At 35.2% G+C, this 26,404-nt stretch overlaps 1 protein-coding gene across 20 annotated transcripts in view; it reads right to left on the bottom strand.

Annotated features, from left to right (window-relative positions):
- KIAA1328 overlaps positions 1-26,404 on the bottom strand; it is a 398,983-nt gene that overhangs the window by 303,163 nt on the left and 69,416 nt on the right. The window contains exon 1 of one of the 20 annotated variants that reach the window (XM_063796056.1): positions 459-609. The exons of the other annotated variants lie outside the window; for them this stretch is intronic. The gene's annotated coding sequence lies outside the window, so the exon portion shown is untranslated. Of the gene's footprint in view, positions 1-458; positions 610-26,404 lie in introns of those variants that run through there. 20 annotated transcript variants of the gene reach the window in all.

Below are 26,404 nucleotides of genomic sequence, written 5' to 3'. Positions count from 1 at the left end.
TCTTTAAAGATAATGTGGCCAAATTTATAGTCATACTCGTTTTCTCTTTTCAAAGTCTGCTTTTCCCCACATAAGTCCTATCTTGTCTCTATATGCTCAATCCAGAAATCAGGGTCATTCAGATTCTGTTAGCTCCCACATCAAATCCTCCTATCTTTTTTTCCTCTAAATAGCATTCAAATGTCTCCTTCCTTATATGCTCATTGCCTCATTATAGCTTAGTCCTTACCACCACTCTCATCTGGACAACTTGGCTGTTAGGGAGTGAGCTCCTGAATACTGATTTCACCCCTCAAATCTACCTTTTATCCTGCCCCCAGAAATATTATTTCAAAATATTATTTCAAAACATTATATTGAGTATAATATTCCAAAATATTATACTCAAAATCAGATCAACTCACCAGCATCTACCTTCACTAATCAAAACCAAACAAACACAAATCAGATCAACTTACCCTACCAGCATCTACCGTCACTAATCAAAACCAAAAATCACCTCTCCACCCTAGCTGGTGTCCCCTAGGGTAAATCCAAACACCATTGCCATTGAAGACACTCAATGGTTTGGACTCAGTTTGCCCTTCCAGCATAATTCCCTTTCAACTTGCCTTTGCAACTTCCATCTCACCATTGCAACCTACACTCTCATCAAATCAGAACTCCTGAAGTTTCCTAAACACATTATGATGGCTCTGTCCAGTAGAACTTTGTTGATGTGAATGTTCTTTATGTTCTACATAATACCAGTCACATGTAGGTAAATGATAACTTAAAATGTGGCAAATGTAACAGGTACAAAATTTATTTTACTGAATTATAATTAATTTAAATTTAAATCATCACATATAGCTAGTGGTCACCATATTATACAGTGTAGCTCTATGCTTGGTATTTCTGTGTATCTTGGGATATGTCTCTCTGTCTAGAATGTTCTTTTCTTTACACTTCGCTTGCTGGTTTTTAACTACAAATACAATTTCTTTAATGATATACAAACAACTTATCTATTTATCCCTTTCATGTAAATTGTAAAGCTTATATGTATAAAGTTACTTATAATAATCCCCCTTTTTTTAAGATCTATAGAATCTGTAGAGATGAGACCTCTGTCATTCCTAATTTGGTAATTTGTCTTCTCTCTTCTTTTGACTGATTAATATGACAGAATTTTAACAATGTTATTATCTTCGCAAATAGCCAGGTTGGCTTCATTGTCTGTATTGCTTTTCTGTTGTTTGTTTCATTGATTTCCTCCATGATCCTTATTATAATCCTGTAAACTTCTGGTTTCATTTGTTTTGCTTTTACTAGTTTAAGGTGAAAGCTGATTTTACTGATTTGGGACCTTTCTTCTTTTCTAATGTAGGATTTCAGTGGTAAAATTTCCCTTTAAGTACTGCTTTAGATACATCTAAGTAATTTTAGCAGGTTGTGTTGTGTTTTCATTTTCATTTAGTTCAAAATACTCTCTAATTTCACTCTGGATTTCTTCTTTGATATATGAAGTCAAGAAGTGAAAAGTAAGAAAAAATTAAAGGAAAAAATCAATCATAAACATCTTCAATACTTATTGACATGGAGGAATACTATATATAATATTAAAGTGTATCAATATATTGTAATACCTTGCAAACATTACCTATTGCAATACTTTAATAACAAAAGGCACCAAGACTCTTCTCAAGGCAGTACGTAAAATGACCCCCAAATAATCCCTACTACGAAAAAAAATTCTAACCTAAGTAACTTGAAAAATGAAACTCGAATATCTCATATGCTCATTACCTCAACACTTGTGTTCCCCATTAAATACTAAATGATCCACCTTCTTTAGACTTCTGTTGAGTTAAAAAGTTTTTTATTTTAAAAAGCTACTCATAAAACGAAAGAAAAAATTATCTGTCCAGGTCTAAATATAAACATTTTTAGTAACCAATTCAGAATGGCATTCATAGGCCAGCCAAGTAAATCAGAATCAACAACAAAAAAAGCATCCTACAATAAAACCACACAAACCCCTGTGGCAAAATATAAACAAACTTTTCAATAACTGAACCAGAAAGAATGTTTAATATGATGGATTCTTCAAAAAATTTCCCATGATGATGTGGGAATACCCAAATATAAAATCTATTACTGAAAAAAATCAGCATATCAACTACATGCTTCAGTTAAAGAGCCAGAACAAGTTGCCAACTGAGAGATGGTATTGGGGAAGGTGGATAGACATGTTTGAATCAAGTTCAAGTACGGAACCATACACAAAATAAAAGGAAGACAAGGCAGAGCCTACCTACTTAAGAATTGTGTGGTCAAGAGGGAGACAACTACATTCTAGACACAGCAAACAAAGACAACGGCATTAATACTTGGAAAAACCTAAGAATAGTATTAAATGCTATTCCTATCCTGCTAAAATCTAGGTAATCTTCAAGAGAAAATTAAAAGGGAGTGCCATGACTTGACTAGCTACATATAGGTTGTCTTTGTTTAAAAAAAAAAAAAAGTATTCTCTGGAGGCTGAGGCAGGAGAATTGCTTGAAGCTGGGAGGTGGAGGTTGCAGTGAGCCAAGATCGTGCCATTGCACTCTGGCCTGGGGGACAAGAGCGAGACTCTGTCTCAAAAAAAAAAAAGTATTTTCAAAAATTCCCAAACCACTTCTGAAATAAGTACTTTAAAATATGAGAATAAGGGAAAGCAAGTACTAGGGGTGGGTTCTTAGAATAAAACACAACCATAACTAGGGAGCTTGACAAAATTCAGTAACTGATATGAATCTTGGAAGATTCTGATAGTGAACAGAACGAACCACACAAGTCATAGTAAATCTGTAAGTTGGATGTCTGTTAAAAATGTAAAGAAAAGGCCGGGCACAGTGGCTCACGCCTGCATTCCCAGCACTTTGGGAGGCTGAGGTGGGTGGATCACGAGGTCAGGTGATTGAGACCATCCTGGCTAACACAGTGAAACCCCGTCTCTACTAAAAATACAAAAAAATTAGCTCGCTGTGGTGGTGGGCGCCTGTAGTCCCAGCTACTTGGGAGGCTGAGGCAGAGGAATGGCATGAACCCAGGAGGTGGAGCTTACAGTGAGCCGATATCACGCCACTGCATTCCAGCCTGGGTGACAAAGCGAGACTCCATCTCAAAAACAAACAAACAAACAATAAGTAAAGAAAAGTATAACTCCTAATTTTATAGGCTATTTTTCTTCTCTAATTCATCTTCTGTTGTTAATTTATGAAATTTAAAATCAAAGATGGCTTAAAGTAAAAATATATCTAGAATTTCATTCAACCTGACCTACAAAAAAAAAAACAATAACCCTCTGGTAATGATGACCATAAATACTGTCTTTTCAGGAGCTTCTGCTTCCATCCAAGATGAATAAATTGGGACAAGAATTGTCCTCATGCTATAAACAACTAGAAAAATGAAAAAAAAAATGTATGAAACAACAGTTCCAGATATTGGAGAAAGGACAGAGGAGGATATGCTGCCAGAGAAAAGGTAAAAAAATTGGGTGACTCGATCATCCCAGCTTGTTGCCTAAAGGCAGTTGCCAGGCCACAGCACAGTGAAAGGAAATACTAACGGAACCTGGTGGTCTTGCTGAGTTACGCAGAGACTGGCATGCATGGAAGCTAAGGATGCTAGCTAGACTTCACAGGGCAGAGTACTAGAGAGGGGAAAGCTGCACAGAGAGCTCTGGGGGTCTGCAAATGGATGCTCTCATCTTTGGCTGAGTATTAATCCATATACTTATGGAATGAAACACCTGTGGCCAGTGAAAAAAAACACTGGAAAGCAGAAGGCTGAACAACTGCCAGAGTTCACACAGGGCCAAAACCAGGTAGCACTGTCATCAGCCAGAGTACAAAAACTATGTAATACACAAGATATTTGATAGGGTCCTCAGAGAGGCCATATCTTAGAAATGGGGCTAAATTAGCCCCAGGATAAAGGTTGACCTGGACACATTCTAATAAAGCTTTAATGCAAGACACACATTGATTCCAAATGATTGTGTGAACAAAGACTAAACTTTGCAATCCTAAGCAAAAAGAGCAAAACCAGAGGCATCACACTACCTGACTTCAAACTATACTACAAGGCTATAGTAACCAAAATGGCACAGTACTGGCACACAAAAAAAGACACATAGACCAATGGAACTGGATAGAGAACCCAGAAATAAAGCTGTACACTTACAACCTCTAATCTTCCACAATGTTGACAATAATAAGCAATGGGGAAAGGACTCTCTATTCAATAAATGGTGTTGGGATAACTGCCTAGCCACATGCAGGAGAATGAACCTAGGCCCCTGCCTTCTACCATATACAAAAATTAACTCAAGATGGATTAAAGACTTATAAGATCTCAAACTATAAAAATCCTAGATAAAAACCTAGGAAATACCATTCTGGATATTGGCGTTGGCATAAAAATTATGACTGAGTTCCTAAAAGCAACTGCAACAAAAACAAAAATTGACAAGTGGGACCACTGCCCAGCAAAAGAAACTATCAACAGAGTAAATAAATAACCTACAGAACGGGTGAAGATATTCATAAACTGTGCATCCAACAAAGGTCTAATATCTAGAATCTATAAGGAACTTAAAAAGTTAAACAAGCAAAAGCCAAATAACCCCATTTTTAAAAATGGGCAAAGGACATGAACAGACACTTCTCAAAGGAAAACAAAGATGCAGCCAACAAATATATTTTAAAAAGTTCAACATCACTAATCACTAGAGAAATGCAAATCAAAACCATGAGGTACCATTTCACTCTAGTCAGAATGGCTATCAATAAAAATAAAAAATAAAAGATGTTGGTGAGGTTGTGGAGAAAAGGGAATGCTTATACACTGCTGGTGGGAATGTAAATTAGTTCAGCCACTGTGGAAAGCAGTTTGGAGATTTATCAAAGAACTTAAAGTAAAGAACTACCACTCAACCCAGCAATCCCATTACTGGGTATATACCCAAAAGAAAATAAACCGTTCTAACAAAAAGACATGTACTTGCAACACTCTATGTTCCTCGCAACACTATTCACAGTAGCAAAGACATGGAATCAACAGTGGACTGGATAAAGAAAATGTGGTACTTAAGTATAACAGACTAAGAACTCATGATCACAAGGCAGGAATTGTTAGACTGTATACAAAAGCAAGACCAACCCCCATAAAATACACACACACATACATACAGCAAGATGTAACTATATGCTGTCTATAAGAGATACACTGAAAATAAAACAGACAAGTTGCAAGTATAGAGAATGAAACTAGACATACTGTACAAACAATAACCATAAGAGAGTTTTGTGACCATATTACTATCAAACAAAATGGATTTCATGAGAAGTATTAACAAGTATGGAGGAAAATTTCATGATGATAAAATAGATCATATATGTATAATAATAATAAAGGAATAAAACCCTAGTAACATTGTTTCAAATGACACCATCAAGTACCTTAATGCAACTGACAATTAAATTTAGAAAGCCCTACCCCAACAGCTGTAAAATATACATTATTTTCAAGTGCACAGAGAATATTCATCAAGATACATTACATACTGGGCCATAACACAAGTTTCACTAAATTTTAAAAGGCTAAAATTATACAGAGTATCTAAACACAAAGAAATGTTAATAACAGTAAGAAATCAGTAACAACATACTTCAGAATAACTCATATCAAAGAAGGAATAAATTATGTTAAAATAATTTAAACTGAATGATAATGCAAATACAGTACTTCATAATTTGTGAGATACAGCTAAAGCAAAGCTTAAATGGATATTTATATCTTCAAATGCTTATTAAAAATATAGAAAGGCCGGGCGCAGTGGCTCACGCATGTAATCCCAGCACTTTGGGAGGCCAAGGCAGGAGGATCACTTGAGGTCAGGAGTTCAAAACCAGCCTGGCCCACATGGTGAAACCCCGTCTCTACTAAAAATACAAAACAGTTAGCCAGGCATGGTGGTGCGCACCTGTAATCACAGCTACTTGGGAGGCTGAGGCAGGAGAACTGCTTGAACCCAGGAGGCGGAGGTTGCAGTGAGCCAAGATTGCACCACTGCACTCTAGCCTGGCTGACACAGCAAGACTCCATCTCAAAAAAAAAAAAAAAAGCTTAAAAACAATGATCTTCATTTGCATCTTAAGTTGCTAGAAAAAGATGAGCAAATTAAGCTCAAAGTAAATGGAAGGAAGGAAATAAATACTAGAGCAGATATCAAGAAAATAAAAAACAAACATGAAGGAAAAGTAAGAATGTCAAAAGAAGGCTTTTTGAATATAAATAAAACTGATAATACTCTGCAAGACTGATGGAAAAGGGGAAAAATCAGAGACTGATTGGATACAAAAAAAGGGGGGGAATATTTATTACCAATATAACGCAAAAAGAGGATGCGTTACTACAGATATGACACAAATCAAAAGAAAAATAACAGGAGTCCAACTTCCTGTAATGATGAAGTCGTCTCACAATATTTGAACCAATCCTCCCATAGAAAACAACTTAGAGCTCTAGACATAAAAACTCTTAAAAAAAAAAAAAAGCAAAAAAAAAAACACACAACTGTCTAAAATCGCTGGAGATGAGCCAGAAACAGGAAAAATGGGAGGGGAGTTGCCAACTAGAAGGGACTGACAGTGGGTGAATTTTTCGTTCTTATGACTTTTTGCCTGAGTGTAGGCCTCAGTCAATCCTGAGCAGAAAGGCTAAATCTCAGATAAAAACAGTCTTATCTGTTGTTAAATCAGAAAACAGAGTTAAGGATGACAATGTCAGATGGAAACTGAGGTGGGATATTGAAGGAAGGAGAAAGGAACTGCACAAATCCTATATATTAAATTCTGTCTAAATCTCTGTCTGGCATATACATACACAGAGAAGTCTCCAGGCAGCTCAGTTAGGACTAAATGAACTAATAAAAAATTTCAGCTACTGCCCAATTTCAGAAAACAAGAGTTTGGAGTTTGAATTCAGGCAAAACAAAACAAAGTTCAAAACTCTTCAGAGGCCTGACACTGTGGTTTGAGCCTATAATCACAGCTACTCAGGAGGCTGAGGCAGGAGGATTGTCTGAGGCCACAAGTTCAAGACCGACCTGAGCGACATAGTGAGACCCCATCTCTAAAAAGAAAAAAATTTTTAAGTAGCACACAGCTGTAGTCCCAGATACTTGGGAAGCTGGGGAAGGAGGATTGCTTGAGCTGCCAGGGTGACATAGCAAGACCCTGCCTCTTAAAAACAAACAAGACAAAACAAAAAAAACCTCTTCAGAGGACTACAACAGAATATAAACTGTCTACAATATGTCATTCATAATATGGAGGAGATATTCCAAATTACAAGAAAACATGACCCATGAAGGAAATCAATGGAAATGAAAGACTTTGTTATAAAAATGCTCTGACCTTCCAACCATTCTAGAAGGAGGATGTTATGAGCAGGGATTTTTTATTCTCATTATTTTTAACCCAGTGGACTCTGATGCTAAGAATTTTTTTGTTTTTGCTTTTTTGACCTGGGGAATTTTGTTTTGTTTTGTTTTTAATAGTGGACGTTTTGACTCCATCACTTTTCTTTAAAAAAAAAAAAATGAAGTGAGCTGGGTACAGTGGCAGATGCCTATAGTCTCAGCTACTTGAGAGGTTGAGGTAGGAGGATTACTTGAGCCCAGGAGTTTAAGGCCAGCAAGGGCAACATAGCGAGACTCTGTCTCTAAACAAACAAACAAATAAAAAATGGCAGCTGTTTTAACAAATACGTAAGAAACCACATTCATTAACTGCTGTCAGGAAAGAATTTTCCTGTCTGTGCCTCCTTACTTATCTGTACGATGGAGATGATAATAGCTCCTGACCCACATGTAAGGATTAAATGGGTTTATTTCTATAAATTGCTTAGGACAATGACTGGTACAAGTGATCAGTAAATGGTAGCAGAATTTAAAAAATAAAAAACAACAACAAAAATGACCCAGATTTTGGAGTTATCTAAAAGAGATGAAAAATAGCTACTATAATTATATTCATAAAGAATAAACAGATGAAGAAAATCTGAACAGAAAAAGAAAAACTATAAAAATAACAAAATGGATATTTTTAAATCGAAAAATTCAATATCTGAAATGAAAAATTTCACTGAAAAAGCTTCTAAAAAGAAAACTGGAGATGTCAGAAGATTGAGTCAGTGAGCTTTAAGACAGATCAATATGCATCACCTAATCTAAGAAACAGAAAGACAAAGGATTTTAAAAATAAACAGATTCAATGAATTTTGCAACAATATTAGCAGGTACATATATATATAAATTGGAATCCCAGTGTGAGAAAAGCAAAATAAAAAGTTGGAAAATATACTGCAAGAAATAATGGCTGAAATTACCCCAAATAGTTGAAAGATATAAATGTTTATGTTCAAAAAGCTCAGTGAACCTCACAAAGAAAACAAAACTACATTTAGAAACATACATTGAAAAGACAACACATTACACATGAGTGAAAAATGATGTGATAAATTCTAATGGGACACACTTATCAGAAACAGTGGCTCTACCTGTTTGTATTCACCCACTCACTGAAAGACATTTGAGTTGTTTTCATTGTTGGCAATTATGCATAGTGCTGCTATATACATGTTTCTGGAGTATGTTGTGTGATCATAACTTTTCATTTCTGTAGGATGAATGCCTAGGAGTGGGATTGCTGAGTCAAAAAATAAGCTTAACTTTTATAAGAAACTGCCAAATGTTTTATTAAAATGCCATGCCATTTTGTATATGTATACCATGAGCAACATATGAGAATTTCAGTTCCCCTGCATCCCTGACAGTATTTAATATTGTCAATATTGTTTTTTACTTTACCTATTCTAGAAGGTGTGTAAGATAATACTATCTCATTGTAGTTTTCATTTGCATTTCCCTAATGAGTAAAGATGTTGGACATGTTTTCATGTGTTTATTGCCGTATCTATGCTGTCCTTGGTGAAGTGTCACTTAAAACCTTTGCCTTTTTGTTAGATTGTTTTCTTATTGTTGAGTTTTCAGACTTCTTTAGATATTCTGAACATACCTCTGGATATTAATTTGCAAAATTCTTTTTCCCCAACCTACGGGAGAATAGTTTTTTTTCCCCATTCTCTTTAACAGTATCTTTCAAAGATAAAACTTTTAAAACTAAAATCCAATTAATCATGTTTATTCTTTTATGTATCATACTTTTGGTTTCATATCAGAAAATATTCCATAAGCCAGGTCACCACTGCAACTTTGTCAAAACCCATATTTGCATGGGTCCAGTTCTGGAATCTCAGTTTTGCTCCATTAATCTATGGATCTGTCCTTTCACCAGTACTGTACTGGATTACTGTAGTGTTACAGTATGCCTTACAATTGGTTAGTGTGAGTTTTCTAACTTTTTTCATCTTTTAAAAAATTGTTTTAGCATTCTAGCTCCTTTAACTTTCCATAAAGATTTTAGAATCATCTTGTGAATAGCTGCAAAGAATCTTGCTAGGATTTTGATTGGGATCTCCTTACCAAGCCAGGATAATTAACATCTTCACTATGTTGAATCTTCTACTCCATGAATGTGGTCAATCTGTTCATTTCTTTCATAAGTATTTTGTAGCTTTCAGCATACAGATTCTCTGTATATTTAATACCTGTTTCATTTTGAGGTAAAGTATCATAAATGGTGCTATTTTTAAAATTTCAGTTTCCAATTTTTCCTTGTGATAGATATTTCTATGTTTTTCTTAGATCCTGTAATATATATATATTTTTTATCTAACTTTTTAAATGAGACAGAGTTTCCCTCTTTTGCCCAGGCTGGAGTGCAGTGGCGTGATCTCGGCTCACTGCAACCTCTGCCTTCTGGTTTCAAGCAATTCTCCTGCCTCAGCCTCCCGAGTAGCTGGGATTACAGGCACCCGCCACTGCACCTGGCTAATGTTTGTATTTTTAGTAGAGATGGGATTTCACCATGTTGGCCAAGCTGGTCTTGAACTCCTGACCTTGTGATCCCCCCACCTCAGCCTCCCAAAGTGCTGGGATTACAGGCATGAGCCACCACTCCCGGCCCTGGATCCTGTAATATTATTAAACTCACTTACTTCTGGGAGGTTTTCTGATTTTTGTTTTATAAAATTCCTTGAGGTTTTTATTAAGATAATCAAAACTTAAAGCTAATACCTAATCCTCTTCTCCCACCAGGTCCAAGATTTTCTGCTGTCTTATCACAGCGCCTTCCCTTATGGAACACATGTTTATATGCTATGGCACACAAAAAAGAGATAGATTTAGCTGAGCAGGCTTTGTTTCTTGCATTTCTTCACTCCATCTGTATTATATTTACAGATACTATGGTAGGAAAATGAAAAACTAAAGTGGCTACACAAATCGCCCTAAGAATTTGTTATTATGAGCCTTCCTTCTTGTATATTTTCAGGTAAAATTTATACCACTTAGATGGTACAAGATGACAATCTAGATTACAGAGATTACCACATGACAGCATCCACAAAGTACATGAAAAAAACTCAAATCTACTTTGGATAAACCTACCTTAATCACAAGCCTCAAAAAATTCCAAAAGATAAAATCACAAAGCACACAAGCAACTGATGGTCAAAAACTCAGTAAAAACACAGGAAAACACTGATGGTGACCCTTCTTCAGATTCCACTTCTGACACCATTTGTCAACTTAAGTAACAGAAAGAGGCTCGATAAAAGAAAATTATATTTATTTGGGAATAGGGCATTGCAATGGGAATACACATGCCATTGTAAACTATGTGCATATTCACAGAGGTAAAGGAAAAAAGATTTTTAAAGGGAAAATGAGCAGGATTACGTAATTGTTTTGAGACAATAATCCTTGGCTACAAGGATCAATAACAAGGATGACTATTAGTCCAAGGTTGGGCAGGCAGTTGCTTTCCTCTAAGTAGTGTGTGTGTGTGTGTGTGTGTGTGTGTGTGTGTGTGTGTGTGTAAGGTTGTAATTGCCTTTGATCATCCAGGAAAGATTTATGGAAGAGCCTCTTATCAAAAAAAAAAATGAATCCCCAACATACACAGAAAATCTACAAGGTTCTTAAAAAAATTTTTTTTTTTTTTGTAGAGACAAGGTCTTACTATGTTGCTCAAGCTGGTCTCAAACTCCTGGCCTCAAGTGATCCTCCCACCTTGGCTTCTCAAAGCACTGGGATTACAGGCATGAGCCACTGTACTAGGCCCCAAAAGTTCTTCAGAACATTACATAAACAGAAACACTGCCAGTTTAAATTGAAAGGGGGAAAGAGAAGACAAAATTTTAAACAAAATTTCAAAAAAGACTCTCAGACTCCCAAAATACCACAGGCAGGAAACAGGCTGATGAAACTGCTCAGCCACAAACATGTGCCACCTTTCATGAAAAAGGAAGGATGATCTAAAGGGCAGAGCCCTGAGCCCACAAGTGTGGACCCTCAAATCACAGAGGATGTTTTTCCCAGGCTGGATTATGAAATTGACTAAAACAGGTAACTCCATTTCTCCTTCTATTTTCTCCTTTTTTGAACGGGAATGTTTATAATTGCTATCCCATCGTTGCCCCACCATTTTGGGAGCAAATAACCTGTCTGAATTTCAGAACTTCACAGATAGATAGGAACTGTACCTTAGGAAAGATCATTCTCAGACTCTCACCCATGCCTAATCTAGATGATTGAGTTCATACGGTTCGAAACTTTTGAGCTGATAAGATTTAAAAGAGATTTTGGACTTTGAAATGATGCTGCAATGGGAATGCAGCATTAGACTTTGGGAATGTTGGGATGGGGTGAATATATTTTGCATGTAGAACAGACATAAATCTCTGGGGGCCAGAAGGCAGACTGTGGTAGGCAGGTGGAGTAACGGTACACCCACAGATGTCCACATCCTAATCCCCAAAACCTGCAAATATGTTACATTACTTGGCAAAAGGGACTTTGCAGATGTGATTAAATTAGGAATGAGAAGATTATCTGGGTAAGCCCAATGTAATTACAGGAGTCCTTATAATAGAGAAGAAAAAGAGAGTCAGAAAAGGAGATGTGATGATGTTAGATGTTGAAGTGATACAGAGCCAGGAGCCAAGGAATATGGGCAGCCTGAAGAAGAGACAGAAAGGAATTTTCAAAACAGACTTCTTCCCTAGAGCCTCCAGAAGGGTAACAGTCCTGCTGACATCTTGATTTTAACCCATTGAGATTGATTTTGGATTTCTGACCTCCAGAACTGTAAGATAAGAATTTCTTTTGTGTTAGGCCACTAAATTTGTGGTAATTGATACTGTAGTAGGAAGTGAATACATATACTTTCAAGAATGCATATAAACAGAAAATTTTAACTTGAAGATTAACAGAGATTTGAAGGGAAAAAGGGTGTTTCAAGGTCTTAGCAATAATCAACTAAAGAATATTAAAATTTAAAATGTATAGAACTATGGAGAAAGAATAAGTATTTTTTTCTCACTCAGTAAAGCCTTCAAAAATTGCTTAGATTTTCCTATTCCCAGTAAAATATTTAACAGTAACAGTAATAATTATAATAATGATAATGTCAAGGAGCTCTTTCTGACTGCTTATGCCACACCAGGCACTGTGCTAAGCCTTTACATGCATTTGTTACAGCATATAATCTCAACTGTATAAGGTCGAAGCTGTTACATATCCACAGACCATAAAGGGATAAATTGTGGCTTTAAAAAGTAATTTGATCAGGTTCATGCAGCTAAAAAGGAATATATACTTGCGTTGAATCTAAGTAGGTCTTGTACTTTTTTCCAGCACTATACTACATGGCTTCATAGTATGTTTTTCACTGAGTCTGTGTTTCTTGTCTCAATGCTTTAGAAAGCAGATGGCTTACTCTGTAAGAAAGTAAAGTAGTTTAAAAAAGCAGGTACTCTACATCGAATGCTTTTGTACAAGGTTACACTGAGGTAGTAGAAAGTTAAACCTAAAAAGAAAATAGAAATCTGGTTAATTGATACATAACCAAGGTCTTTTTTTATTTAAACACTCATTAGTATTCTCTCCTGCCTCGGAAAGCTAAGTATTTTAGAGTAAAGAATGTCATGCCTTTTGATGGCTAACAAGAATTCATAGTCACAATTCGAATTCCTAATTAGAGTATTCTCATAGAAGAGGTAGAATAACAGGCTAAAAATGCCAAGACCTTAGGAATCACTGTAAGGTGATTCTAGTAATTTTTATAAACTAAACCTAGGCATTAGTTTACTGTCTTATAAAGTTATCTTTTCACCATAAGATAGTATATAAAACTAAGAGGGCTTTTGGTAGATCTGGACAGCCTCCAGCATAAGGCTAATTTTCCCTCAGAATTTCTGCCAAACGGAGGATGCAAAAGGGAAGAGGGTAAAATGTAATCTGTGGGTCGTCAGTCAGGAAAGCCACCAATGGAGAGTAGTAGTGATTGAAAGGAGGTACAAGGGGAACTTTGGGGTACTGATAATATATAGCACATATCTACAGTGGGCAGCTAGGAGGTGGATTAGTTTCAGACTCTTCATTCTTTTCCTGAGTATATTTCTCATGACGATGACAGAAAAGCAAGAGGGCAAGCAGAAACACTCAATGCCTCCTGTTAAAGCACAGGTTTAAAAAGGAGAACTACAAACCACTGCTCAATGAAATAAAAGAGGACATAAACAAATAGAAGAACATTCCATGCTCATGGATAGGAAGAATCAATATCATGAAAATGGCCATACTGCCCAAGGTGATTTATAGATTTAATGCCATCCCCAACAAGCTACCAATTACTTTCTTCACAGAATTGGAAAAAACTACTTTAAAGTTCATATGGAACCAAAAAAAGAGCCCACATTGCCAAGACAATCTTAAGCAAAAAGAACAAAGCTGGAGGCATCACGCTACCTGACTTCAAACTATACTACAAGGCCACAGTAACCAAAACAGCATGGTACTGGTACCAAAACAGAAATATAGACCAATAGAACAGAACAGAGGCCTCAGAAATAATACCACACATCTACAACTATCTGATCTTTGACAAACCTGACAAAAACAAGAAATGGGGAAAGGATTCCCTATTTAATAAATGATGCTGGGAAAACTGGCTAGCCATATGTAGAAAGCTGAAACTGGATCCCTTCCTTACACTTTATACAAAAATTAATTCAAGATGGATTAAAGACTTAAATGTTAGACCTAAAACCATAAAAACCCTAGAAGAAAACCTAGGCAATACCATTCAGGACATACGCATGGGCAAGGACTTCATGTCTAAAACACCAAAAGCAACGGCAACAAAAGCCAAAATTGACAAATGGGATCTAATTAAACTAAGGAGCTTCTGCACAGCAAAAGAAACTACCATCAGAGTGAACAGGCAACCTACAGAAAATTTCTGCAATCTACTCATCTGACGAAGGGCTAATATCCAGAATCTACAAAGAACTCAAACAAATTTACACAAAAAAACAACCCCATCAAAAAGTGGGTGAAGGATATGAACAGACACTTCTCAAAAGAAGACATTTATGCAGCCAACAGACACATGAAAAAATGCTCATCATCACTAGCCATCAGAGAAATGCAAATCAAAGCCACAACAAGATACCATCTCACACCAGTTAGAATGGCGATCATTAAAGTCAGGAAACAACAGGTGCTGGAGAGGACGTGAAGAAATAGGAACACTTTTACACTGCTGGTGGGACTGTAAACTGGTTCAACCATTGTGGAACACAGTGTGGCGATTCCTCAAGGATCTAGAACTAGAAATATCATTTGACCCCGCCAACCCATTACTGGGTATATACCCAAAGGATTATAAATCACGCTGCTATAAAGACACATGCACACATATGTTTACTGTGGCACTATTCACAATAGCAAAGACTTGGAACCAACCCAAATGTCCATCAATGATAGACTGGATTAAGAAAATGCAGCACATATACACCCATGGAATACTATGCAGCCATAAAAAGGATGAGTTCATGTCCTTTGTAGGGACATGGATGAAGCTGGAAACCATCATTCTCAACAAACTATCGCAGGGACAAAAAAACCAAACACCACATGTTCTCATTCATAGGTGGGAATTGAACAATGAGAACATGTGGACACAAGAAGGGGAACATCACACACCGGGGCCTGTTGTGGGGTGGGGGGATGCGGGAGGGATAGCATTAGGAGATATACCTAATGTAAATGACGAGTTAATGGGTGCAGCACATCAACATGGCACATGTATACATATGTAACAAACCTGCACATTGTGCACATATACCCTAGAACTTAAAGTATAATAATAAAAAAAAGCATATTAGCTATCACTTCAGCTTTATTCTATTTGGCCAGAGTAAGTTATACTCAAAGTCAACAGAAGAGTAAATATATGAATCTTCAAAGCCATGTGGAAAATTTGATATAGGAAGCAGAAAAAGAACTGGGACCAAATGTACCACATAGACTCTGATTCAATTCTGGCACTACTAAGTAAGCCTAGGATAAGAAAGCTTACTCCAATTTGGCTTTGAAAACAGGGATTCTTCTGTGAACTTAAATTATAAATAATGTTCATTTCATAATGCTGTACATTATAAAAAGGGGGAGAACTGCTCAATTAACATAACTTATTGTAAATAATTCACAATTTTATGTTTGTATACAAATAATAGGTAATATATATTCTGGATTCACACAGCTGCAAATTCTGCTCTGCAATCCTAGATAAATATATTCACACTGGTCACACAGTCTCCCAAGTTAGTTTGCAATAACATGGTAATAATTAGCTATTAAAAATCTTCATGGGCCAGGTGCGGTAGCTCACACCCATAATCCCAGCACTTTGAGAGGCCGAAGGGGATACCGCTTGATCCCAAAAGTTCAATCAGCCTGGGCAACACAGTGAGACCTTTCTTTCCACACACAAAAAAATTTAAATTAGCCAGGTGTGGTGACACGCAACTGTAGTCCTATCTACTTGGGAGGCTGAGGCGAGAGGATTGCTTGAGCGAGTGAGCTAGAGTTGCAGTGAGCTATGATTGTGCCACTGCACTCCAGTCTGGGTGACAAAGCAAGACCCAGTCATGAAAAGAAAAAAAATTTTATATGTTCCAGATAGCTGAATTGTCTGTAAGTTGCTAAAATAAATAAAAATAAATTACTTTAGCGTCTTAAGAACAATGTCTCCCTCTAGTCAACTATAGGACACAAAGCTTAAGAAACGACAAACAGCAACTCCTCCATAAGAAGAAAACAACTAAGTTTTATGCATTCCTTTTTTAAGTTAGAAAGAAATTTGCTGTTTTTATTGCAAGTTAGTTAAAACTGATATAATTTAACGAGCCAATTCAGTTAATTCTTAAATTCCTGTATTACTCCAACTTGAGACATATAAATAAAGACAATGATAAAATTTTAAAAATTCCTTGAAAGACAAACTACCAAAGCTTACTCAAGAAAAATTGGGTAATCTGAGTGGTTCCATATAGATTAAATCCATACAAGGCCTGTAAGAAATCGAATTTGTAGTTAAAAATGCTTCCATTAGAAAGGGGAAAAAACTCACTCCAGGCTCACAGAGCTTCTTAGTAAATTTTAACACGAATTTAAGAGAAAAGATTAAAACTCATTCTATACAAACTCTTGCAGGAAACTGAAGAGGGGGAAATGCTTCACAACTCATTCCTTCAGGCCAGCACTATGATGCTACAAAACTAGATGAAGTCATTCCAAGAAAACTAATGACTGTCTCTCATTAAGCAAAAATTCTTAACAATATATTAACTAATAAAATCCAGTAACACATAAAAGGATAACACTTCAACATCAAGTGGGCTTCAGCCCAGAAATGCAAAGCTGGTTAATATTCAAAAATTAATCATCAGCAAAACTATATGATCAGATCAATTTACACAAAAAAAGCTTTCAAGAAAATTCAACATCCACTTGTAACCAAAAAGTATCAGCACACTAGGAATAGAAAAGAACTTCCTTAATCTAAATAAAGGTATCTATGTTAAACTTATAGCTAAAAATCATACTTAATGGTAAGAGAGTAATTTGCTTTTCCACTAAGATCCAGAACAAGAAGAGGATGCCCTTTACCACAGCTTTTACTCAACATTGTACTGGAAGTTCTAGTTAGTGCAACAAGGCAAGAAAAAGAAATAAAAAGCATACAGATTAGAAAGGAAAAGATGAAACTGTCCTTATTTACAGATAACACAATTGCTCACATAAAAACTGCAAAGAATCTACAAACAAAACCTCATAAAACTAAAAAGTGAGTTTAGCAGTCATTGGACACAAGATCAACATAGAAAAGTCAACTTTATTCCTTTATACCAGCAATGAAAATTTGGGGTCTGAAATCTTCAAAAAATACAAAGAAAACTAGATAAAATATGACAACAGATGTACGGTCTGCAAGCAGAAAACTACAAAACACTCACAGAAGAAACTTCTTACATCTAAATAACTTGAGAGATGTACCACATTCATGAATTGCAAAGTTCAATATTAAATCCAATTCTCCCTAATTGATATATATATTCAACACAATCTCAATCAAAATTTTACAGCATCTTACAAAGCTAAACACAGTGTTACCACACACTTCTGCTATCATGCTCCTAGGTATTTACCTAACTGATTTGAAAACTTATGTCCACACAAAAACTTGCACATGAATGTTTACAGTAGCTCTTTCATAATTACCAAAAGCCAAAAGCAACCAAGATGTGCTTTAATAAATGAGTGCATTATTATTACACACTGCATGCTTATATCAAAATATCTCATGTACCCCATAAATATATATATCTACTAATGTACCACAAAAATTAAAAATTAATAAAAGTAGAATAGCAAACTATGGTATATCCATATAATGGACTATTATTCACTCTTAAAAACAAATGAAATATTAGGCAATGAAAAAATATAGACGAATTTTAAATGCATATTGCTAAGTTTAAAAAGCCAGTCTGAAAAGGCTAAATACTGCATGATTCTACTTATATAGCATTCTGCAAAAGGCAAAAACTATACAGATTCCAAATAAATCAGAAGTTGATTGAGGCTTGGGGAGAAGGCAGAGTTAAATAGGTGAAGCATAGAATATATTGTAAGGTGGTAGATTAGTTCTGTATGATACTGTATGGTGAATACATAACACTTTGTATTTGTTAAAACACAATTTTGCTGCAAAAAAGTGAATCTCAGTGTAGGGAAATATTTTAAAAATCATTTAGGAGATTGGAGGATTCTAAGGTGGAATACAAACTACTAGCTATATTACAAATGTATGTAATAACCTCATTGAAAGAGGGGAGGAAAGCTGTTGACCTAAGTTAACTTTAAAAAGTGAATGGTGATAGTAAGACTAAAGGTAGAAGGAAGTATACATTAGCACTATAGTTTATAAGTTGTTTCCCATGGAAATATGAGTTAATAATTCTAAAATCACTATAAACCTATACTGGCACTGAGCAATTAAATAGATGGCAGAAGTTGGGAGGCAGGGTTCTCACTGAATGAGAAGTTACAGACAAGAAAGGCAAGAAAGCTAAAATAATCCATGTCTAAATTAATTGGCATTGAAGACATCAATCTGAGCTCATGTTTAGCTGCCAACTTCACACTCTGGTCATCAATCTCCATCTGCCATCATGATAATGTGAGCACTTGTCAGCACTATGAGATGTTGCCCAATAATTTCCAGATATGGAAGACAGTGGATGGGCTGTATCTGGAGGCAAAAAGGAAGGTGGTCAGTAGAACAAAGGGTAACTCAGTTCATTGGTAGAAATGACAGTATAATGACAGTGGAGCAACATTTTTTTAAAAATTGAACAGAAAAGTACAACTTGCAAAATAAAGACATTTTTGTAAATTCAAAAGCAATGAATTCATAGCTACAATAACTATTAATGAAAGTCTGCCAGACAGAAGGAATAACAAAAATGTGGACTATACAAAGTCATGCAGAGCACAGGAAGTAAATTTATTTTCCTTATTTAAATATCCTTACAAGGCCAGGCGTGGTGGGTCACGCCTGTAATCCCAGCACTTCAGGAGACTGAAGCAGGCAAATCACTTGAGGTCAGGAATTCAAGACCAGCCTGGCCAACATGATGAAACTCATCTCTACTAAAAACATAAAACTTAGCCATGCCATGGTGGTGTATGCCTCTAGTCCCAGCTATTTGGGAGGCTGAAGCAGGAAAATCACTTGAATCCGGGAGGCGGAGGTTGCAGTGAACCAAGATCATGCCACTGCACTCCAGCCTGGTCAACAGAGCAAGACTCCGTCTCAATAAATAAATAAATAAATAAATATCTCCTTACAAGATAATTATTTAACAAAAATAAAAATAAAATACGGGTATAAAATTAAAATGTATCTTGATAATAGCACAATGATCAGAAAGAGAAAAATAGTATTATACTATCATAAAGTAGCTAAAGTAGTATAAGCCATCACTGGAAGGTTAATTGATTTGTTAAAGGTGTATAGATACGCCTTACAGCAACCACTAAATACAGAACAGAGCCATAGCTAATAAGCCAACAAAAGAGATAAAATAGAAAATTTTAAATATTCAATTGATCCAAAAGAACACAGAAAAAAAGGAAAAGAGGAACAAAGGTCAAATGGAACAAACTAAAACAAACTCAAACCTAACTGTATCAAGAATCAAATAAAATGTAAGTGTTCTAAACATCCAAATTAAAAGTATAGATGTCAGATTGGAATAAAAAGCAAGAACCATGTATGATCTGGCTATAAAAAATGCACATTAAATACAAAGGCACAGTTAGTTTAAAAGTTATAGCATATAAAAAGATACACTATAATAACACTGATCAGAAGCTAGAGTAGGTCAATAAACTTTAGGTAATGTAGATTTTAGGGCAAAGAATATTACCAGGAATAAACAAGGTAATTTCATAATGATAAAGGGGTGAATTCATTAGGAGAAGATAATAATCTCAAACTTCGTGCATCTAAAAATGGAATTTCAAAATATAAGAAGACAAAACTGTGAAGAGAAATAGATAAATCCACAAATATATTACACTCAGAGATATTAATACCCCTTTCTCAATAACTGATACAACAAGTAGGTGAAAATCAATATGCATATAGAAGCTTTGAACCACACTTCTGACAATTTCAGGATAATCCACTTCCATTAATATTATGCTATGTTAATATAGCGGCAAATATAATGCTATGATAATAACGGTAATAATAGCAGCAATATACATGTTAATAGAATAGACTCCACATCCCATCATCATCCAAAGCTACAAATTTGTGAGATCTTAGAAAAGAAAGCAAAAGCAAAAGGATATATTTCTCTACTGCCCATGTCTTTTACATTGTTTTTTCCAAGAAATGAGTACAAACAGTGCTTCAATGTACAGATCACCTGGGGATCTTATTAAAACACAGATTCTGAAAAAGTGAAGTCTGGCATGAGGCCTAAGCATCTGTATTTCTAACAAGCTCCCCATATTGTTGGTGATGCTGACATTGCAAACCCATAGACTATGCTTGTAATAGCAAGGAACTAGAAGATGGGAGGAAAAAGAGTAAAGATGCCAGGGTCACTTTAGCTTTGCACACCTCTGGAGAGTCAATGACAGAAAATAAATAACACTTTTTGAATGATTCTAATGTGCTTAGTCATGGTACAAAGCATTTAATACTCATTCTTTCATTTAGTCTCCACAGTAAACCTGCTGGAATGAATACTATTATTGACTCCTCATTTTGCAGAGAAGAAACTGGAATTTTAGCGAGGGTCAGTGATTTGCACACAATACAGAGTTCTCTACCTGCCTTAGCAGAGCACAGGTGTTTGAAGCACTAAATGAACTCCATGGAAATTTTCTATTCCCAACATTTCCCCTAAAGTCACCTCAATTTTACATTTCCCTTTCTTTTCAGTCCTTCTTCCCTTCCCCACTGGAAAGACCTAATCATTTAACCACAAAACTGAGCAGAGAACTTTCGCAATTGAACTGGCAAGAATTATTTTAAATACATGGCATTAAACTTCTTTTGGCTGATTTTTTCCATTGTATTTTAAACAGATATTTAATATTCTGCCTTTAATAAAATAAAATTGGTACAAAATTCAAGGCAAGAGATCTGAAAACTTCAACTTTCACTGTAATGTCAAACGAGACCTACTGTTATTCATGTAGCTATTACAGTGACGATTAAATGAAAAACATGAATATACCACACACACTGATGATTTGGGAATGAAGCAATATTCTATATTATTCTAAAATATTCCATGATAAACATGTATTTTTTTAAAGTCAGGAAAACACAGGTTAAAATTTTTTAATTGAATAAGGCATTAATTATTAAGTAGCCCCTAAGCTCCCATGTCCTTAAATACTAGCACTAGGCATAGAGTTAAGGAAAGATTAACAGATATATATTTGTAAATATCTCCAGAAGCTACAGAATTCTAAGGGTAATTATCCTAACAATGGAAAAAATAAAGAAAATACATTTGGTGAAAAATCAAATATTCAAATTAAAGTTTCAGTGAAAAGATGCAACACAGAGGATGCCAAAGAGTCCCCACAGCCTTGTAGAATAGGTGGAGCTCAGGCATTTAAGGGTGCTGGAGCTTTATTTCTAAGCACTTTCATCATCTCTAAAAAAGAGGTGGTAATTGTGTTTCCCTGGTTATAAAAGAGGAAATAAATATAACCAAGCAGGTAAAGTTCTCCCAATTGTTTGATATCTTATGGATAATACCTGACTTTGTCTAGAATATTTAACTTTACAAAAAACATACAGAGAAGCTGTCATAAAACATAATGTAGAATTATTTTTTCCTCTGAGGTCAAGGATTGAAAACCAGTGGCATAGCACTTAAAACACACCTCCTTTGCTGTCTTGAAGGTGGTAAAGTGTTACAGCAACAGAGATATTCAGGGACAAGTTGTTAGACTAAATATCACGGCACGTTAATACTAAAAAGGCAAATGAAATTTTCATTTCAATGTTAAACTTTTTTCCAGAAAAAGAAGAAATCTGTAAAGGGAGAAAAAATGTAAATGGTATTTTTTGGTGACAGAATGTGTTTCTTCAGCTTTGTGGCAAACTGCCCCTACCACCACCCCTCCAGCAAAAAAAATTGTTGGTGAAGAATGCAATCACAAATAGCTTTATAAAGAGATGAAAATATTGCCTCACTTCTAAGTGAGGCTGGATTTTCAGAATTTTTTTTTTGCAACTTTCATATGATGTCCGGTCTGGCAACACATGTGGCAAAAATGAAGGCTACATTTTTCCCTAGATAGAAGAGCACATCCAATGTTTCCAACATGATAGTTCAGAAGATTCAACAACTGTGAAAAGTGCTAATCTCAGACCATTTTAAGAGATTAAAGAGAAAAAAATGAAAAATCTGGAATAAAAATAAACAGCTATGAAACTCCACCTCTATAGTAGTTTCTTCAAAATCCTTATCATATTTCTTTCCTGGCAACTCCTCAAGAAACAGAAGTCACTGCAAAAATTATGTTGCCTCCTGACCTGTTAAGCCAAATAACACTTCTATCCAAATAATCCTTTTATGCTGTATCAGTTTTATGCTATATCAGTTCTAATATATTTTTAGCAAGTAATTTGGGGCAGGAACTCCTCTCAAAGCTGCTTCTTTACCCAATCTTTCTAGACTGCCAACCTTGCATTTTGAACTGTGCAGACTCAGCTATAGCACTGCAGGTCCATTAAGAGTCAATAGTAAAATGCCACCCTGAGCTGTCAGACACAAGAAAGGAAAAGGTCCACAAAGACCAAAAACTGGCAGTGACTTCATGTTCACTGTCTCACTGCCAAAAAGATCTGAATCAACTCTCAAAACAATCTTTAGTTGGTGGTTCTTGTTTAAAATTTTCCAGACATCTGACTGACAGCATTCACAAAAGCATCCACAAGTGTTGGAGAAACAAAAGCTAATAGTACACATGGACAAGCTGATAGTGCTCCAAAAGGCAGAGAGTTTTGCCATAAATCTATCCTTCCACATTAGTTCTGCTGTCACATTTGACATGCCTCCCCCACCAAGTGACTCATAATTTTACAATAAACATTTTTTAAATGTAAACAAAAAGCTAAGATGCCCAAGAACATTAACATAACAGCTTCCACCATAAGGTATTACAATCAGGGTTAAGTGACTAAAGAAACAAAAATATAGAGAATACTTTAAGAACTAACACTGTGGCCCGACATATTCAAAGCCACTGAAAAACTCACATCTCAAGATCAACATTTCAGAAGCAGAACTCTAAATATTCATAAGGAACATGATATTTATCAAGATTCACCTCTTCATTCAAGACAACAAAACCAAACCTAGTCAGGCATATAGTTATTCATAATGAAGCATTTTGAAGAGACAACCAGATTATAACATTTAACCGTGAAAGTTTTATTTCATAAACCCATTTATATAGAGACAGGCTCTGTATCTAAAAGTGCGGATTTTTTAAAATTTCCTTTGCCATTTGGGGGATGGAAAAGCATCCCTGATTTGTATATTAAAGCACAAGCATCTGTCCTACTGATGATATTCTAGGGAAGCACATTAGCATAAAATTTAACGATGTCAAATAAGTGGATGTGAAATAGGGACTGCGTAAAGACACTATTTCCAAGGCTGACAGAAACATCACTGTTTAGAAATGCAAATGAAACCATTATGTTCAATAATTATATGAAAATATGAACAGTTCAGCATGTTTTCCAGCCCTGATGGCGGTTAATGGGATGTACGCTTATGTAAATAACTACTATTAAAACTAATGCTGAAAAAAACTAATAAATTCATACTAAAGCAACTGATTTAGTATGCTTTTAAACCCCAGCAGTGCTCACTTATTAGAAAAGAGTGCATTATTATGTTTAGAACTCATTACTGCTACAAGTCACTGCAACTCCATCAATTACCATGCATTAATGAAAATGGGACACATACAAAAAAAATTATTGCCTCTCAGCAGTTTTCTTTGAAGACAAAATCTAGGGGCATTACCATCATGGGCCTTGTAGGGAACTTACCCACATGATAATATTTATTACTAAAACAGTACTTCCAACACTATCATCTCAGGGTGTTTTGATCATGAGAAGGGCTAACCTTTATGTAAAATTATCAACATTTTACAAGATTGACCATTTTAACACCAATAAGAAAATTTTAATATTTGAATTGCATCTCTAAAAACTTTTACTAACATATATTTAGCACATGGTTTGTTTTTTCGGAGGGAGGCTAAGAAATGAAAGTATATAGTGGTAATCATAACAGTGTAGATGATAGATGATTTCATTCCAAGAAACTGTCTAATATAACAGAAATCCCATTGTATTCTACACTTAAATCTCAGTGAATTCTGTGTAACTAAAGGATTTAATTTTTAAGAACAAGCATTAAATTTCATTCTTGGCCACAAGCTGGATTTTCTTGCAATATATTAAATATTAATACAAGATATTAACAAGTTAAAAATTCTTGTTCTTTAAAATTAAAATTTAGCTGGCACCTTACAGCAAGAAAATGCTTACAGAGCAGGAATTCAAATATAGAAAATGTGCCTTTGCTCTTACTCTACTTCTGCCAACTTTCCCAATTTATTCTATTTCTTTAACCTATGTAATTTAACTGATCCACTTCATTCTTTCCTAGCAGTCAGGAAAACAGAAAACATTTCAGCATCTTTTAAATGTGAAATATATTTGCTAAATCTCAAATGCAGTCCAGATACATATCATGAGTATATGTATATTTTTAAATTATAATTGCCACGTCAGTCCAATCATTTGCAGTTTTAGCTCACATGCTTATTCACCTCCTGAGAAGCTTTTATTGCAATTTAGATATACTATCACCAGGTGGCAGTAGAGTGTCAGATTATGCAGATTCAGCACTAACGAGCAAGTTTTCTCTTGAGTCAGATCTTTTCTGATCAAGCAACTCTGATTTAATAATTCATTCACGTAACATGTATTTATTTACTGACTACATACTGAGCATAAGGTAGTGTATTAGAATCTCAGTATACAATAGTGTACAAGACAGAAATTATGCCTTATGAAGGAAACAGACAATAAACATATACTAAAAGTCAAGTGCTATAAATAATCAGTGTCCATTCATGATTAGTAAAAGCAAAAAACAAGAACAAAAATTCTTGTCAAACTAAGAGTAAAAGAGAAATTATTCAATGTGATATAAAAGGCATCTACCAAAACCCAAAAACCCACAGGTGACATCAAACTTAAAGATGAAATATGTATTTCTTCCTGAGATACAGAACAAGATGAAGATGTTCTCTTCTCATCACTTCCAGTTAATACCTAATTGGAGGTGTTGCAAGAAGGCAAGAAAAACAAATAAAGGGCATAAAGATTTAAAAGAACTAAAATTCTTTTCATTTGCAGATGACACGACTGCAAATAAAATCCTAAGAAATGTGTAAAGCAACTATTAGAATTAATAAGTGAGAATTTAGCAAGGTCAAAAGATATAAAATCAACATACAAAACTTAATTGTGTTTTTAAGTTCAACAATGGAAAAACAAAATTAAAATCAAAGTTGGAACAAACTTTCCAAAATTAACAGACTCTGTTCTGCTGACTAGAATTGCAAATCATGGTGAAGCTTGAAATGCCAAGACTTTAAAAAAGTGTGGCTCCCTATAATCTGTGGAGTCACTATACCAGCCTAAAATTGCTGGCAGCAGATGAGTTTTATATGAATAAGAAATAAACATATATCTTTTTTTGAATACTGTCACTTTGGCCTTTCCTGTTATCTGTGCAAGGAAGATTGATCCTGATATAGTTTCATAAAACATTCTCAAGTTGGTTCCATCTAATCAGAGCCTTCTCAGCTTGATTTCTGCATTATTTTCCTTGAGATCTCTTCTATGCCTTGTCAGAACACATGATGCTAAGACTCTTTAGCAATTCCTAGCTGACTTATTTTTAGCAACAAACATCCTTACAACTGCTTCAGAAAATTAAAAGGGATGCTCCTCAAATAATCAAAAAAACTTTTTGCTTCAAAAAGCATATTATCTTTTCAAAAACCAGAAAGCTAGTTACTTTTCAGGCAACAGAAATCTGAATGAGGACTCTAAAGGCAAAACAACAAAAATCTTCAAATAGAAGATAACATCTGAAATAAAAGATAACATTTGAAAGATATATATCAAATATGTCTTCACATCCACTTTTTATGCTGTAAATTTTTTCAGGCCAAGAAAATATTTTATCATCTTTATAT

Source organism: Pan troglodytes, chromosome 17 (assembly GCF_028858775.2).
Source record: "Pan troglodytes isolate AG18354 chromosome 17, NHGRI_mPanTro3-v2.0_pri, whole genome shotgun sequence".
NCBI lineage: Eukaryota > Metazoa > Chordata > Mammalia > Primates > Hominidae > Pan > Pan troglodytes.
The sequence above is the reverse complement of the archived record's forward strand: the minus strand, read 5'-3'. Positions and strand labels throughout refer to the sequence as shown.